The sequence below is a fragment of the Ostrea edulis genome, chromosome 3, assembly GCF_947568905.1.
Source record: "Ostrea edulis chromosome 3, xbOstEdul1.1, whole genome shotgun sequence".
Lineage (NCBI taxonomy): Eukaryota > Metazoa > Mollusca > Bivalvia > Ostreida > Ostreidae > Ostrea > Ostrea edulis.
In genome coordinates this window covers 77,514,357-77,530,019 of record NC_079166.1, presented here as the reverse complement: position 1 = coordinate 77,530,019, position 15,663 = coordinate 77,514,357, and the positions used below count along the sequence as shown (strand labels likewise).

Here is a 15,663-nt window from a genome sequence, read left to right as displayed (position 1 = left end):
TATCGTAAACTAACCGCAAAGATTAGGGAAAAAAACTGTTTACGATCGTTTTACAGATTTTTACGAGCATTTTGCGTGTTCTTGCGACCAGTTTACGATATTTACGGATTGTTACAAGTTATTTATGGGTTATTTGCGGGAAATGAAATCCGTGGATAAGGGTGATTTTTTTTGCCCCTATTTTCGCGGATCCTTACGAGTGTGTGCGAGTATCCGCGCTAGCCGTGTAGGTGGAAAATTTTACAATATCATAAAACAAGTATTCAAACACTAAATATTGCTGCAAAGACGAATCTAGATATAGTGAACCGTTATGATGATGAAAACGATATTAAAAATCCAATACTTATGGCTGCTAAACTGGAGGATGATAAACTTTATACCACTGGTTTACAGGAAAATTGGCAGGGACAAATACTAAAGTTAAGAAATAAGCTAAATCTTTCATCATCAGATATTGATAAAAGCACATTCTACAATTACCTGAAGAATTATAATATTGTCAATATTAACATGCTGCTGCAAAATACTGAATTCTCTAAACGTGGAAAATTGCTATTTTACAGTAAAAATAGAAAGAACTATGAATTACAAGACTATTTGAAATTCTCAATTGCGAAAGTAGTACGCTCTAAATTTCCCTTTCAACATCTACAATTAAGATGATGATATATCAAAGGAAAACCATTGCAAAGTACTATGCAACCCTGTTTGTATGCCAACATGTTTGGTGAATGAATACATTAATTGAACTGAATTGAACTAAAACTAGAAAGAAAAAAAACTCACTTTCACACAGACTCACACAATACACTAAATACACCTTCCGGAACTCTTCTTTTATCGAAATACAAGGTCACCTCTTTAATTTGTAATGTTTGGTCCTGAACTCTTCAATATACTCGATATAACAATGCCCCAGTTTGACAATGTTCACAAGCCAATGGTTTAAAAATCGTAAACTCTTGGCTAGCGAAGATGCTGTTTGACCTTCGTCGCAAGTCACGCCTATTGTCTCCGTTTACGCTACGTCAAGTGCCGTGGCTGTGTGATCAAAATTACCCTCGACTTCATGAATATTTATATTCATTAATCAGCCAATCGGCGAGTTTCCATTTTTTATGGAAAGAAAATATTCTCAAGTCATGGCGTGCTCGTAGCGGAATAATCCGAGGATTGCCGATTGAGAAGAAACTGTACACGTTTTAGCTGTAACAGTTGTAACTAATGGACGCTCTTTGTTGACTTCACCGGTGTAATAAATTTGCCATATCATATGCGTAAACACGCCGCTTTCCTTAAATAATTGTCCGATCGACTCTACTCTTTCAGATTTCAAAACATCCACTTTACCCCGAATTTCCTTATCATGTTTCAGAATAGATTAATTTTATGAACACATAATTGACAAGCGTAACCACTACTGTTAATGCGAATTTCATTTCATAAATACATGTACTTGATATAAACTTGACTTGCTTCTGTAAACAGGGATATGTGGCCTGTTTTGTTCGTTATTACTAGTCTATACTGCAGGCTTTTAGGGCACCTGAGTAAACTCAGGTGACCTATTGCAATTGGTTGTGGTTCGTCGTCGTCAGTCGTCCGTCGTGTGTTAACCATTGAACATTTTTAACTTATTCTCGATAACTACCAGTCCCATTTCTGTTCATATTGACATGTAGCATCTTTGGGACAAGGGGGACATCTATTGCAAACTTCAGGACTCCTGCACCCCTGGAGCCTTAGGGGCGGGACAAAAACTGCCCAAAATTGACCAATTTTCAACAATTCACTTCTATACAACCGCACACGTGTAAGAAAAACTAAATGCGTCGTGATGTAGAGCAGGATTGATTGATTGATTGTATATATAGTGTTTAATGTGTAAACACTTAAATAACATCTTCTTTAGTGTCATTGATACTAAATGGAAAGTAAATGGATATTTAGAAAAACAGGTAGTCCTTTACCAAAATTGTAAATTTGATGATCCTAAGGTTTTGGTATCAGGGTGTGGCCAAAATGGTCAGTTATTAAATGTGTGAACAATATACATTTTTAATTTCTTCTTGATAATAATCATTCCAATTTTTTTCCAATTTGATATGAAGCATATGTGGGACAAGGGGGAGGCTTAAATTGTAATAGGGCCCTTGGGGGCAGGGCAAAGACTTCCCAAAATTGACCAATTTTCATAAATCTTTAAAACCACACATGTGTAAGAAAAACGAAATGCTTAGTGATATACATGTAGCCTCCACAAAAATGTAAATTTCATGATCCTCGTTGTAGGAGTTTTGACCTCAGGGCGGAGCCAATCTCACTATATAGTGTTCATGTGTATAATACTTAGATAACATCTTCTTTAGTGTTGTTGATACTAAATTGAAAGTAAATGGATATATAGAAAGAGCAGGTAGTCCTTTACCAAGATTGTACATTTGAAGATCCCCGGGTTAGGGATTCTGACCCCAGAGTGGGACCAAACTTAGTATACAGTATTTATCTGTAAGTTTGCTGATACTGTATGAAATCTAAATGCATACTTAAGAATAGCAGAAAAAGGATGTACAAAAATTGTTATTCTACACATCTTGTTTTATACTCTTGCTGAACATTAGAATTTACCTTATACATTCAGAACAGGACATTTTTTTCTCTCTAGATTTCATAGCCCTTTGGAGTAGTGATACTTTTTTCACTAGTACTCAGGTGACTGATAATACCTGTGGGCCTCTTGTTTGTTTTGGGCGCAGACATTAAAGTATCGGAAATCTGTTATTGTACTTGTGATTGGTCAAAGAAATTATTGCATCACTTTATAAACATTCATGAAAATCGAGGGTTTGCTGATCATGTCGGCACGGTTTGAGGTCGGGTAGGTACTTCTGGACTTAGAACCGTGGTTAACGATGTTGCAGCTTGACATGTTACATGTATGACTGTGCAGGCCACGTTTTTTCCCGTGCTAGATGGCGCGATGTCGCTTGTCAAACAATCTTGTGATTTTCTACCGTCTTCTTTATAGAATGCATCGCTATGCGAAAACCCACGGGTAAACGCGTTATCGGCTATTCGGTTGTTATCGGACATTCGCTTCAATGACGTATGTTTGGGAAACACAGGGTAACTTCATACGTTGTTTTTATTGATAAAGACACATTCTATGCCGCGGTAATTTTAATACTAAATAGGTATATGGTCATCCTTTCAGCAGCTAAAAGCGCACATCAATCAATTCCCATTTAAAAGATTAGCAGCACTGAGAATAGAAAATCCATTATGCATTTTGTAAAAATCTATCAAAAATGTAATACTAGAGCTGTAAAGAATTGTATTTATTCAAGAGGGGGTATTGATTAGCATTTTTAGACTTAAATAATCCTATACAGCATTAACTAGACACCAAATTGGTGTTTTAGTAATAAAAAATTCGTGAAACTGGTGTTGTTAAGTGTTCGGAACAAAGTAATGGAGACTTAAAACTATAGTAGTTGCGTTGTGTCATTCTTATCTGCTGGGTACTGAGTTGGTGGATCTAATAGAAATTAAAAGTTTTTTCTGGTGACAAATCGATTGATAATATATTGTTTAATGCCCCTCTCGGGAATGTTTCCCTTATATGGAGACGTCACCATTGCAGATGAAGGGCTGCAAAATTTAGGCCTATCATAGGCACTTACGGTCTTTGAGCAAGGAGGGATCTTTATCGTGCCACACCTGCTGTGACACGGGACCTCGGCTTAAGCGGTCTCATCCGAAGGACCGCCCCATTTAGTCCCATCTTACGACAAGCAGGGGATAATCAGGACCTACTCTGACCCGAATCCCCACGGGCATCTTGTATATGTATGATTAACTGTCAGACAAAATAGTAGCGTAGTACATGCAATGTATGAAACATTTTATACTAGAGAAAGGGAGCTTGGACTGGTGTCAAGTTATGAAATGATGGAGCTTTTAAAAAAAACCTTTTCCCCTAACAGTATGATTTTTTTTTAAAACTTTTAAAACAATCTAAGTCCTCATTGAATCCGAATTCATATTTTTCTTTCAGATTCCATGGATGATTTCACGTGCTACTACTATAGCTTCTCGACATGTCATTTCGAATAATAGTATAACATAGTACTGATAACTATCCCAGTGATGTTATTAAATGCAGACAATAAGTCATTAAACTTATCAGAGACACCCAAGCGAAAATACATGTATATGTTACAAGAACCTACTAAGAACTAAACCTTGATGTACCACCTACCAAATAACAATCCACATGTAAATGAAATGTAACAATACTAATTTCTACATACAATTTATAGTGTCTGACACATGTACCAGAACGCACGAACTCAAAACTCAATCGAGATGGATGGACAGGGATAAACATACATTCCCTTTGTCCACCGTGATCAAACCCTAACTTGATAGCACAGTCATTCTCTATCAAATGAGGAAATGTTTTCCGACCATGCATTACATACAATTTAGTGCCAATGCGATTTACTCCGATAAGTATGCAGAAAAGGTTTTTTGCCACGCACTTGGCACATTTATTCACTGGTCATTTGCTATGATCCTATAAGGCTGGTTCTTGTCCGGTTGTTTGATATTTGTCTCTTTAGACACGTTTTTCACTTTCATTGCATCCTTGAAATTTCACACCACATATACCTGTACGTACATGAATTCAAATATTCACACTAATTGAATAACATTGCAATTGAAGCCTGATTATGTTTGTCGCCATAAGCAGAGCAGTCTCGTAACCAGAGAGAAAACGAAGTGTACCAATGAAATCACCTATTTTTGTGTGCATAGAAACAGGGTTTCTTGTCAATTCCGAAACCCAAAAGAGTTTACAAAATTATTTTCTAAAGTGTTTTAGTGTACCAACGCATCGTGTGTACGTGGACTGATTTAACATTCGTTTTATGATTTCCCCCTCTTTGTTTTCGACAGAATGGTATAAACATGTATGGTAAATGTCACTGATGAAAGGTGAAGATAACGAACAGTGATCAATCTCATAACTCCTATAAGCAATAAGAATTAGAGAGTTGAGCAAACATTGACCCCTTAATACACCATGGATGAGAACAGGTGTCTATGACGAGTAAACATCCTCTGTCACACCCGCCGTGAGCCCTATATCTTGATAAGGTAAGCGGAGGTATCCGTAGTCAAAACCAGCGTGCCAAGAAAGAAGAATATCCTAATCCGTCTACTTCATGTCCATACACTGTATGATGTACAGTGATCCCCCGCTATAACGCCAACATTTGTACCTCGGCAATTTCGGCATTATAACGGGGGTGGCATTATATCGGGGGAAGGGGGTATGTGTACAGTTGTCATAAGAAATCAAACACATTTATCTACTACATCATGCTTTGAATGCCTGGATAATCCCGGCTTCCTGTGGTCGTAAATGCCTGATAATGGTAGGAGTATTTAATGATTTCTAGTTTTTGTTTGATGTCCAAGACGCTTACACTTAGGTGTGTCCGCCATACTTAGATTTCAAAACCAATACTGCATATCTGAACTCAGTTGATTATAATTTACGTAACTTATTATCTGCTGCAAACTTTGATATCTTGATAACTAATGGCAGATAATTGCGTAAGCCAACTCACTGAAATTTTCCTGCCGTTGATTGGCGATAATTCGCGAGGGTGATTATAACGGAAATTGACCCAATCGTACCTGTAAATAGGTTGGCGGATGGCGGCATGCGGGGGATGGCGCTATAACGGGGTTTAACATAGCAAGGAAAACAGGACTTTGAACTTTTTTGGCGATATGCGGGGGTGGCATTATAACGGGGGCAATATAACGGGGGATCACTGTACATTAAAATGATATTCAGCATGATGTTAATGATTGGAAATTGATTGAATGGACATTATGATGCTGATTAAATCATAAACCGGGGTTATATAATGCAGTTACTTTTAGACACAAATACCTTAATGGCAAAGTCTCCCTCTCTCTCTCTCTCTCTCTCTCTCTCTCTCTCTCTCTCTCTCTCTCTCTCTCTTTCTTTCTCAAATAATTTGTACGCAGTTTCGTACTTGCGTATAGGTAGCTACGCGTTTGCAGAGTATTATATGTCTTTCTTATAAGATAAGAATATGCAAGACTCCACGTATTTTTGTATCTGATTGCTATTTTTGATCTAACTTTAATATAATGTACATAGAAAATAAGCAAAGCCCGATGATAAGATCATACAACTTGTTTATAAAAGCAGAAAGGGGCAATCAATTTCACGTTTTATTAGAAGAGAATTCTTTCCACCTTATGTTATTTCATATACAACTCATTAAATGGTTAATGCTGAGTATTCGTGTGATTCTTACTTTCCTCTACAGTAACATCAACCTAATTACTGATAACCAGAGTTACTGATAACATTCAAAGTGATCAACCGAATTTCCGGTAACGAATTAAAATCAAAATTATTGCTTGTAGATTGACAAAACTTGTCTCAACGATTGATTGATTGTATCTTGCTTAACGTCTCACTCGAGAATTTTTCACTCATATGGAGACGTCACCAACACCGATGAATGGCTTCAAATTTAGGCCTATGCTCGGCGCTTACGGCCATTGAGCAGTGAGGGTTCTTTAGCGTGCCACACCTACTTTGACACGGGTCATCCGTTTTTAAGGTCATCTCCGAGGACCCATGACATTCACATCTGTTGCCGAGCGTTTGGCGATGGAACTGTCACTACCTGTTTTAACGACTTAGGTGTGTCGCGGCCGGGATTCGAACCCCGGGCCTTCCGCATACGGGGTGAACGGTCCGTGGTTCGAATCCCGGCCGCGACATTGGCCATATGTTATATTGTTGACAGTAAGTAATGGTTGATAAATTGCAGAAAATGTCGGGTTGCATTTACTTACAATAAAAATTGTGACCAAAATGTGTAACAAAATTGGTAAATTTTACTTTTGTAAACGTTCTATTCTTCTACATCAACACCATAGAATACATCCGCGCATTTTTCTTGAATTTTAATACTTACGGTCCAACGCAAACTAGTTGCCGTGCCCTAAAAGAACTCCAATCACAATTATTTTAAGAAAATAAACTTACCAGTCCAAAACCACTTTCAACCGAATGTCCGAATTCTACCGAATAGCCGATAACGCGTTTACCCGTGTGGAAAGGTTGTTATTGCTTTTCTTGACATTTAAAATGTTACATATCACAGTCATTGATACAATTTAAAAGATATACGCCTTTGCTGAAAACATAAATAAAAGACGTCATGCTTTGTTAGAACACTTCTGCGGTGACAGACATCTGTCTCGCAGAAACGCATGCAACTTCTCAAATCTTATTGAACATGTAATGGGCCGGCTCGTGTCGTCCCATAATAAACACATAATGCTATATGCCACCCCCTATTTTATTTACAGAATACCGTTAACTTGTATGGATATCCAGCATCAAAATTGTAGCATATGTATTTTTAATCATGATACATATGTATATATAACTGCAATTTGTTTTTCTACCTACAATGCATTATTTGGCTACTTGTATTCGGCGCCGGACGCGCCCGCGCGGCAATCGTGATCATTGTTTTCCGGTAGAATTTGCCATGGTAATAAACACTCACATGAGCTTAATTTTCTCTACTTTTTAGCTTTATCGCTTGTTTTTTTTTGTTTTTGTTTTTTGTTTTTTTTTTGTTTTTTGGTTTACGGAAATAGCTTACGCAAATATCGACCCCAATCAAAGTTGTTTTTTTTCAAAGACAACAAACTAATGATACTTAGTGTCTTTTAGCTATCAATATATATTTTGCCCTAAAGTGTTTATATCTATATGAGAATTCACAATTTTAGGAGCTAGGATACAACCCACAGAATTTCCCACTTTGATGACAAATTATTTACTAAATGAATGAATTATCAATAAATAAGTGTCCCTTCCCAGTGTCTAAATATTAATCAGCCGTCAGACTTTATCAATTGTTATGTACATATTTCTTTTCTTTTTTCAATATTTTTTTTTGCCTGGGCTCATATGATGTGAAAGCCCCCCCCCCCCCCACCCCCACCCCCCCAACCCAACCCTAACCCGTTTATCAACACTCCAAATGCCATGCGAAACTGCGCATATAAGACCCCCTTATCTTTTTCTGATCCAGGATCAACACATTTATTTTCTTTTTATACTTATGTTTTGTAAGTATACATTAAAGATTATCGAAATCTCTTCTACGTTCAATTAAAATTCTCGTTGTCATTGATGATATTTCTTCTTGATTTATTAAATTTTTAGATAATATTTGATGTATATTTACAATCCATAAGTTAGAAAGGTGTGTAGAAGGTTCGGGGGTGGGGGGGGGGGTTGCATGATCCATCATACTTCAAGTCCCTGTCTATATATTAAAACTACCCCTATTATGACCTCACCACGTGCGACTTCTGGTAAAATATCGAACCGAAATAACGTATGATAAAAAAATAAGCGATACATTTCTATAAAAATAATTGTAACGCGCGGACGCATTATTTTTGGTCTAATTGATTTTCTCGGAATAGCAGCCTTTTGACGTAAAATTTCCAATTGATAAAGTGCCGAAACCTGTACCAAAAATGTCAACGAAGCCCTGGGCCCTACATGTATGTATGGCTATGGCATTTTTAAAATTGTTCAGTATACATCAGTGGCGGAATTAGGGGAGGGGAGCGCAGCCCTGAAATTTCAAATCAAAGTCAAATCGTGGTGTGTTGTTTAAAAAAAATGTACTAAACGATACCAGAAGCAATATTTTTTTTTCCACTCCCGGAGAAATAAATCACAAAATCTCTTGATTTCTTGAATTACTTTATTGGGAGAACTTATTTTTTTCCAAAAACCCTTAATGTTTGCGTCATTTTATTAATTTCACATTATAAAAAAATGATAGAAAATGTTACAAATGACCAAATAGGGACACGTTTCAAGCTCTATAAAATCTGTTGAATCCAGGAGCTTTCGGGGGCTTCACTCTGGAGCCACTGGAGCCTTTAAGGCTGCGCCCAGACCCCTTGCTTCATAAAGTGACAACCCCTGTAACAGCAATTCCTGGATCCTCCCTAGTACATGTATATTTATCTATTTATATTTATATCTCTATCTTTCTGTCAGTCTACATACAAGTATCAGTAGGTAGATTTAAACTGATAAGTAATGTCTTGAGTTCCAGCCCCGCTCGTGCTATGACTTCGTCAAACCTAAAAGGTAAACATAGTAATAGTGCTCCATCATAAACTGCTCAGCATTTAGAAGCGAGAGTAAGACCTTTAAGGAGGTATGCTACACCAGAGAAATTTGATGTAGATGAAAAGTGGAAAATATGTACAACAATATTTTGAAGTTGAAATTTTTCAAATTTACTTAATTTTGTCAAAAAATACAGTTTTAGTAGAAGGTAATCTGAAAAAATAAAATAAAACCTCTGCTGGACTTGAACCTGTGACCTACAGTTTAGTAGTCGGTATGCTAACCTACTGAGCTAATCGGCTAGGTATCTTAATTGAAAAGCAAAAGTCAAATATTGCTGATATTGATTTTTTCCTTCATGTTTTAACCCTTTCTCTACCGTATCGGTCAATATGACCGATAGCGCGTAAAAACAGGGCTACGCAAAAGGAGTGTCTATAAATTTTTGAAACTACGGACGTAATATATATGTTTTATATATCATATTTTTGGAAATTTTCTATATTTTTTAACTATGCAAAAATCAATTGAATAAATAAAGCCATTAAATTAAAAAAAGCATTTAAAATGAAGGATGACTTCGTCTAAATATGACGCAACGCTTTGTCGCAAGGCCATTTCCCCCCTCGCTATGATTTTTTTTTTATTTTCCCTATGACTGCAATATTTTTTATATATTTGAGAAGCATATATTCCCTGCTTTCAGTACATATAAAAATTATTTTTAATGGCTGGCAAAGTTATAAGAAAATAGCAATTTTTTGCACATATACGTTGTTTTACGATTTTATTTCGCAATGTTTAAACAGATCGGCGTTTTATCTATATTTATATATGGAAATAGGGAAAAGTAAATACATCCTGTAGAAGTAGAGGAAATGTTCTTTTTGATGGACCCTTATTCATATTATAATTCTCGGTAGTTTTTATATTACGATAAAATGAAATTGGGACATGCTGCGCGGTTTTCTTAAAAATTAGCGACAAATCGACGTCGCTAAAAGCAATCGACGCGCGTCGCACAATAAAGTGGTGAAAACTATTTGTATTGTCCTCTTTTAGTAAATTCAGTACCTGTTGATACACTAAAACAACATACATACATGTATGAAATAATCAGCCAGGTATCTCTGCTTTTTTTTTAAAGCATAAAACCAATATTGGTTTATAACAGTTACACAACCTACATGTAACTTCATAAAACACCTATTGAGAATATTACATCGGCAGATTGAATTTAAAAAAAGATAAATAAAGTACTTCGAATTCAGATATAAACGTTATATTTGTTCGGAATAGTAATAATTTTTTTCTCTGCCAAAGAAAGAAAACAAAAAAGAAGTTCGCCTATATATAGCCTGTATACTTTTATTTTTCCGTGATCCGGATCGCGGGCCTCGCGGGCTTTTCTGAAAGTGTGCACGGAGAACACACGTGTTTCCGTTTCAACGAAAACAACACAGCTTCACCGTGACTGCCACAACCAACGCTTGTATTTTACATCTTTAAAACGACCTGATGTCAGAAGAAGATGCCCTGGATCGCCTGTTGCAGGATGACCCAAACGATCATGCATTCAGTATAAATACGTACATGTAAGTTGATGTAGCCACATAGGCCGACTAAAAAGAAAACAAAAATGTGGTTTTGTCATGTTATGAAAAATTCACGATTAATTAACCACAATTTGATGCCATGGTTTGTCGTTTCATGAAAGCAAATATTTATATTTTATATCTAAAACAAGTGAATAACACCCTGTCCGGGTCCGGCAGTTTGATTAACACCCCTCCCCCCCTTTTCCCCAGAATTATCTCCTTACGTGACGCGCGAGTGTAAGAAGGGGGTGTATTTAGTGTATAATGGGATGGGGTGGTTTTAATCAGACTGGGCATTCACGACCGCTGGTGAGAAGGCTATTTTCCAAGTTTTTTCCATGTTTATAAAAGAAATTATCTTTCTATGAAAAGAAAACACAATCTGTTAGGAAAACACACTTATGATAGAATTTATTATCATAATTTGAATTATTTTCTTTATTCTGTAACAGAAATAAAAACAAAATGTGTGTTTGGGCCAAAATGGGGGTGGGTTAACATCAATCAAAGTCTGATTATGACAGGCTAATGAAAAATCATATTGATTTCTCTTTTATCCAAATGCATGTATTTTATATACACTTAGTAGCTTATGACCATAAATTAAATGTGATCCATACATGCTGGTACTTGTATGCTATGAGCTGATGGGCATGTCTTCCCTTCTTGCCCACAGGGGCTCGGTTATCAGATATTGAAGTTTTGTATTATTTGTTCCTGAATAATAAATTGAAGTTTTGCATGATTTGTGTCCGAATAATAAATTATATAAATGCAAGGTGAAGATAACGAACAGTGATCAATCTCATAACTCCTACAAGCAATACAAAATAGATAGTTGGGCAAACACGGACCCCTGGACACACCAGAGGTGGGATCAGGTGCCTAGGAGGAGTAAGCATCCCCTGTTGACCGGTCACACCCGCCGTGAGCCCCATATCATGATCAGGTAAACGGAGTTATCCGCAGTCAAATCAGTGTGCCAAGTACTTTAATGTACACATGATACACCTTTTTGAAAACCTCTAAAAAAGCGGATTTTGGTGGTGGATTTTATTTATATAATTTATTATTCGGACACAAATCATGCAAAACTTCAATTTATTATTCGGGAACAAATAATACAAAACTTCAATATCTGACAACCGAGCCCCTGTGTTCTTGCCGGTCTCCTCCGTGGCCGAGTGGTTAGAGCATTGCGCTCAAAATCACACGGCCTCTCATCTCTGTCGGCGCGAGTTCGAATCCCATTCGCGCCGGTAAGTGAGAAAGTTTTCCCAGTTTACTTTCGAAAGATCGGTGGTCTCTCCCCAGGTATCTGGGTTCTCTCTTCCACCAATAAAAAAAACTGGGTGCCACCAGATAACTGAAAAATTGTTGAGTTTGGCAGAAAACATCAATCAATCAATCCCCTTCTTGCCTAGATTTTCTCTAATTTCGACTAAATCCACAGCCCATCAGAGTACCATACAAGGGGATTTAGACACTGGGTACCATTAAGAAGCAATTCAATTCAACTTTTATATCTGGGGTCATTCACTTTCCCTCAGAGTTTCAGTATTTTCGCTGGACCCTGTAGGTTTTAACCTGAATTTCTTCAGTATTTGCCCTCGTGTATGATATATGCTAGGCATAATGCAGATACCTACATGATACATTTTTTTTTCATTACCCACTCTGCTACTCTCGCAATGTATAATAAAATATTCGATTCATTTCTAACACATGTATGCAATCCCTTACCATATCTTTAAATAAATTTGAGTAAATAAATTTAAGTGCGAAACTGTTCCATGCTACCGTGAAACTTAGATTTTGCTTTTTAAACATAAACCAACAATTCTTAATTGTGATTTCTTTTCTTCTTTAAAAAGGGTATTGACATCGCAATATTTAGTGGGAAGTTCCCAGGTATCATCCGCTAGCGACAGTCTACTGACAAATCCAGACATGCATTGGAAGGATGCTGATGTGGAGGACACAGGAACACCTGATCCCAGAACTGTGGCATTTCATTCGGGGTGACAACCTGCCTTTCAGTTGGTATGACTCTTTGAGGTTGAATATAGGGTTAAATCAGTGTAAATTTGATTAACATTCAAATAAATCCAGATAATACATTCACAATTGGAATCATGGCATTATGGTACACTGATATGTGTGTACCATTTTACTGTTCCTTTTTTGGTGGGTTTTTTTTTTTTTTTTTTTTTGCTGCATAACTAGGGATCGTATACATACAAAATGAGACAAAACAATTTCTAATTAGTTTCTAATTATAAGGTATGACACGTTTTAAGGTATGGTGGCCAATACTGATTTTATTTGCAATTTTCTTTCAGATATGGGACCCTATTATTCGGAGAACTGCAGATTTTATGAAGCTGTCTTTGACAGAAGATTTGGTTTTCTCCATCTGTGTTGCCACCAACCATTATGCTGAGATGGTCATATCTAGGGGGAAGGGTTGCCATATACTTCCCAAGGAAGTTTTCAGCCTCTCACTGAAGAGGAACTGTACAGGTATTACTAGTTTTAAAAACCGATATTGTGGCAGTGATTTCCAGTTTCAAAAGAATAATAAAATGCATAGTAAAAAGATTACCTTTACCAAAATTAATCTGGCTGTGAATGTAACTCATTTATTAAATGTGTACTACAATTACCTCTGATAAAATTTCATAAGTAATTAAATGCATACTTTTCAGAGGGCCTTGATTATCGAAAACATTTACAGAGCCAATTTGAGTATTCAAAAGCTTTGACAATACATTAGTATTTAGGACTAAGTATTAAGAAATACTTTTTTTTCCAGATTTTTGTGCATTATCTTATACACGCCTGCTGTGAAGTTCCAGTCGATAGACAGATATTGGTCAACGCATGCCCCTGTCGGAACAACTCGTTATCAAGAATTATGTCTAGAAATAGGTTTCAAGAGGTTGAATATAAGAACATTTTTGTTAAATATGATGCAAGTACATTTAAATCTAGTGATTGAAAGTAAGTACTTGAACATTCGCTTATGTTGAACTTGGAGAGGAAAAATGGTTAGTACTTTTTGATAACATTTGATAAGGTGTTGTTGCTTAGCAACCAAATATAACTGAATAAAAAATAGATTATTTTAGATTAACAATAATTGAAAGATCTTTGTTTTAATGTTGCAATACTTATTCTATTTAATGGAACATAATGGCAAAACGTCATATTATTAGAAAATGATGGACAAGTATATAAAGTACGAAGTTTCCATTTGATGATCTTTGACCTTAATTCTCTTCATTACATTTTTTGTTAAAAACCTTTTAAAATGATTAAGATCTATTTAAAGATTATATTTTTAAAATAATGTGACATTTACTAATCATCATGGATTGTAATTACGTTTAAATTGTGTCGAATGGATGCAGAAAGGCAAATTATGGTCAAAATTGTACTATGAGTGTTGTTACTTAGCAACCAAAAATATTTGTTTGTCAATAAAATTGATTAGTTTGATTTTGTTCTTTTTATAGTATATTAAAAGGCACATTAGCTCATACATTTAGAATTTCCTATTTTTGACTCTAATCTAGTGAGAGGGGTCGTAATATATATATTTCAGAGAAAAAAGATTGCAAAAATGTGCACTTATATGACCTTTGACCTCGTAGACCTATATGAGGTCATGGGATACATTGACAAATTTTATAAGAAATTGTTCCCTGTCCAATTCCTAACAAAATTACATGTCATATGCCTACCCCAAATCGTGATCCATGCAGATTTAAATCGATTTTAAAATACTGTCATTTAGTCTCTAAAAACCTCTAAAATGTGCCGGTAGAGAAAGGGTTAATGGAAGTCAGCCATTATGACGATGTAGAGTACGTCCTTAATATTAAAACGGAGGTCTCCTGTCACTTGAAACTGGCGTACGTTGGCACGTTAAAGTACCTCCACTGCTACGGCCCTGAGCGCTAAGCATAGGTCTAAATTTGTGACACTTCGCCTACAGCTTGTGGCGTCTCAATATGAGTAAATAAGTTCCCGATGGGATGTGAATTAACAACCACTAAAATGATTACTTTTCTGTACATGTATTAGACTGTGATTGTTGTCTCCCCTTCTTTGTGGGGGCGGGGTACATTACAATCTTGCTATCTTCACATCCCCACATCCCTATGTACATCATAAGATATCACCAGTGCAGGATTGACTCTAAACATTTTCCCTGGATGATGAAATGAATAAAAAGTGAAATGTTTAATTTTGAAAACAAATGTGGGATCAAACTTGATCATGTGAGTGTATCCATGTTAATGGTTTTGGTTTGCTCATTTCTGCTATTGGATTGTTTACTTTTAAACAGAAGATTATAAGAAAAATATATTTTCCCAGATTTCAACGATAATCTAAACCGTAAAATCTCAGTAAAATACCCGCATAGGCGTTGAATGAATTTGATGTAATATGATCTTTTTTATTGGGAGTTGAACTATGTTCAATCTCCCTGGGTCATCACGCACTTTTCTGCGCAGTAATTTGTATTGATTTGTATAGTGGTCGTCAGCGGGGGTTCTGTGTCAGCTGATTTACTCCTAGGTAAATCAACATAAACTTTTATAAACATCCGCCATTAAATAATCCATGTAACTTTTCTGAATTAATCTAATTTTGATAATTGATATGTAAATAAATGCAATGATATTGTATTCAAATCAATTTGAATACAAGATTTCGATCAAATTGATACTGATAGACATAGAAAAATAAAAGATAAGGTTGAAAATTGTCGTTTGTAGCGCAGCGTCACCTATAAACATTGATAGGGAAACGAACGAC

The 15,663-nt window shown here is 36.1% G+C and overlaps 1 protein-coding gene and 1 long non-coding RNA gene across 2 annotated transcripts in view; both read left to right on the top strand.

The window, feature by feature from the left end:
- LOC125677509 (uncharacterized) overlaps positions 1 to 15,663 on the top strand; it is a 171,474-nt gene that overhangs the window by 91,120 nt on the left and 64,691 nt on the right. The window lies entirely within an intron of this gene.
- Positions 6,443 to 14,337, top strand: LOC130052893 (uncharacterized). The gene is made up of 2 exons (XR_008801262.1): positions 6,443 to 13,359; positions 13,652 to 14,337. It is a non-coding gene; the product is annotated as an uncharacterized LOC130052893 (long non-coding RNA).